The sequence below is a fragment of the Mus musculus genome, chromosome X (assembly GCF_000001635.26).
Source record: "Mus musculus strain C57BL/6J chromosome X, GRCm38.p6 C57BL/6J".
NCBI classification, from domain to species: Eukaryota; Metazoa; Chordata; class Mammalia; order Rodentia; family Muridae; genus Mus; species Mus musculus.
Window position 1 is genome coordinate 21,148,012 of NC_000086.7, and position 3,116 is coordinate 21,151,127.

Consider the following 3,116-nt stretch of genomic DNA (forward strand, 5'->3'; position numbering starts at 1 on the left):
GACAGAAAGGACAAAATAAAAGAGTCGAGGCAGAGGAGGAAGGCGAATTAGCTTCTGCGTCCTCTCTCTATGCCTCTTCAGCAGTCGCTGCAGTGGAGGCGGGACAATCTCCTCAGACTCGGTTTGCCGCTCTAAAAGAAATTATGCTGCGTTATGCCGTGGGATGCGAGGCTAAGCACTGCACAGAGGATAGCTCGCTGTTGGCATCCTGTGGAAGGCATGTCTGATTGCATGAAGGTTCAGAGTTCCCTTCCCCCAGGAAAAACGACACGGGAGCTGGCCAAGACCTCTCTGGGTGATGAGCCCAAGGGATGGTTTTGTGTAGGGCCCCTATGCTTGCACACTGGGGATCAGACCTCTACCTTCACCCATGAGGCTTGCTTGCAGCAATTAAGATCTGGCCATAGATTAATCAACATCCTGGCCTTTTGATGCACCTGCCGCAAGCAAAAAAAAAAAAAAAAAAATGCAATCTCCCCAGGTGTGGCTTGGCATGATAGAGAAGTAGTCAGTGATAAGACTCCCTGGGCATTTCACCAACCTAAGACAGGGATCAAACCAATGCTGTTTGTCTCCCATGGACGGGTAAGGGGCATGGCTGCGGGGGGCTATCTACAGACATTCTCTCTGCCAAAAAAGAAAAAAGGGGGAGATATGAGGAGCGGGTGTGGCGGCAGTCCCAAAGGCGCCAGGGACTGCAGCTAAGTCGTATGACTTGCACCTGACTTCCTCATAGGTGAGTACATACTGTGTTTGTTCCTTTGCAACTGAGTCACTACACTCAGGATGATATTCTCAAGTTCCATTCATTTGCCTGCGAATTTCATGAAGTCGTTTTTAATGGCTGAGTAGTACTCCAATGTGTAAATGTACAACGTTTTGTATAACCATTCCTCTGTTGAGGGGCATCTGGTCTGTGTCCAGCTTCTGGCTATTATAAACATAGCTGCTCCGAACATAGTGGAGCATGTGTCCTATTACATGTTGAAACACCTGTTTGGGAATATGCCCAGGAGTGGTAGATCTGGGTCCTCAGGTAGTATTATGTCCAATTTTCTGAGGAACTGTCAGACTGATTTCCAGAGTGGTTGTACCAGCTTGCAATCTCACTAACAATTGAGGAGTGTTCCTCTTTCTCCACATCCTCACCTGCATCTGCTGTCACCTGAGTTTTTAATCTTAGCCATTTTGACAGGTGTGAGGTGGAATCTCAGGTTCGTTTTGATTTGCATTTCCCTGATGACTAAGGATGTTGAACATTTCTTTACGTGTTTCCCAGTCCTTCAAGTTTCCCCAGTTGTGAATTCACTGTTTAGCACTATTCCCCCATTTTTAATAGGGTTATTTGGTTCTCTGGAGTCTACCTTCTTAAGTTCTTTGTATATATTGGATATTATCCATCTATTGGATATATTGGTAAAGATCTTTCCCCAATTTGTTGGTTGCCATTTTGTCTTATTGACAGTGTCCTTTGCCTTACAGAAGCTTTGCAATTTTATGAAGTCCCATTTGTCTATTGTTGATCTTAGAGCATAAACCACTCTATTCTGTTCAGGAAACTTTCCCCTGTGCCCATCTTCCCTACTTTCTTTTCTATTAGATTTATTGTACCTGGTTTTATGTTAAGGTCCGTGATCCACTTGTAATTGAGATTTGTACAAGGAAATAATTTGAATTCTTCCACATGCTGACTATAAGTTGAACCAGCATCATTTGTTGAAAATGCTGTCTTTTTCTCACTGGATGGTTTTAGCTCCTTTGTCAAGTGACCATAGGTATGTGCATTCATTCAATTCTATTCCTTTGATATTCCTGCCTCCTGTCACTGTACCAATACCAAGCAGTGTTGTTTTTTTGTTGTTGTTTTTTTTTTGTTTTTTGTTTTTTGAAATCAGGATTGTGATTCTTTTATTGTTGAGAACAGTTTTAACTATCCTGGGCTTTTTGTTATTCAAAATGAATTTGCAAATTGTTCTAACTCTATAAAGAATTGAGTTGGAATTTTGATGGGGATTGCATTGAATTTGTAAATTGCTTTTGGCAAGATGGCTATTTTTACTACAATAATCCTCCAATACATGAGTATTGGAGATCTTTCTATCTTCTGAGATCTTCAATTTCTTTCTTCAGAGGCTTGAAGTTCTTATACAGATCTTTTGCTTGATTGGTTAGAGTCCCACCATGGTATTTTATATTATTTGTGACTTTTTTGAGGAGTTTCATTTCCCTTATTTCTTTCTCGGCCTGTTTATTCTTTGAGTAGAGAAAGGCCACTGATTTGTTTGAGTTAATTTTATATCCAGCCACGTTGCTGAAGTTGTTTATCAGGTTTAGGAGTTCTCTGGTGGAGTTTTTGGGGTCACTTATATACAATCATATCATCTGCGAATAGTAATAGTTTAACTTCTTTCTTCTTTGTATCCCTTTGACCTCCTCTTGTTGTCTAATTGCTCTGGCTATTAGAACTTTGAGTTCTATATTGAATAGGCAGGGAGAGCTTGGGCAACCTTGTCTAATCCCTGATTTTAATGGGATTCCTTGAACTTTTTCTTCATTTAGTGTGATGTTGGCTACTGGTTTGCTGTATAATGCTTTTACTATGTTTAGGTATGGGCTGTTAATTCTTAATATTTCCAAGACATTTTACCAAGAAGTGGTGTTGAATTTTGTTAAGTGCTTTTTCAGCATGAGATGATCATGTGGTTTTTTTCCTTTGATTTTGTTTATACAGTGGAGTACGTTGATGGATTTTCACATATTGAACCATCCCTGCATCACTGGGATGAACCCTACTTGACCACGGTGAATGATCATTTTGATGGATTCTGGATTCAGGTTGTGAGAAATTTTTTAAAAATTTATTTTATTTTTAATTCATTTTTTACACTCTACATTCCATTCCCTGCTCCCATACACTCTCCAACTGCTCCACATCCCACACCTCCTCCCCACCCCATCCTGTCTCCATGTGGATGCCCCCCCCCCCCAATCCAACCTGACTTCTAAACTCCCTGGGGCCTCCAGTCTCTTGAGGGTTGTGTACATCATCTCTGAATGAACACAGACCCAGAAGTCCTCTATTGTATGTGTGTTGGGGGACTTTATATTAGCTGGTA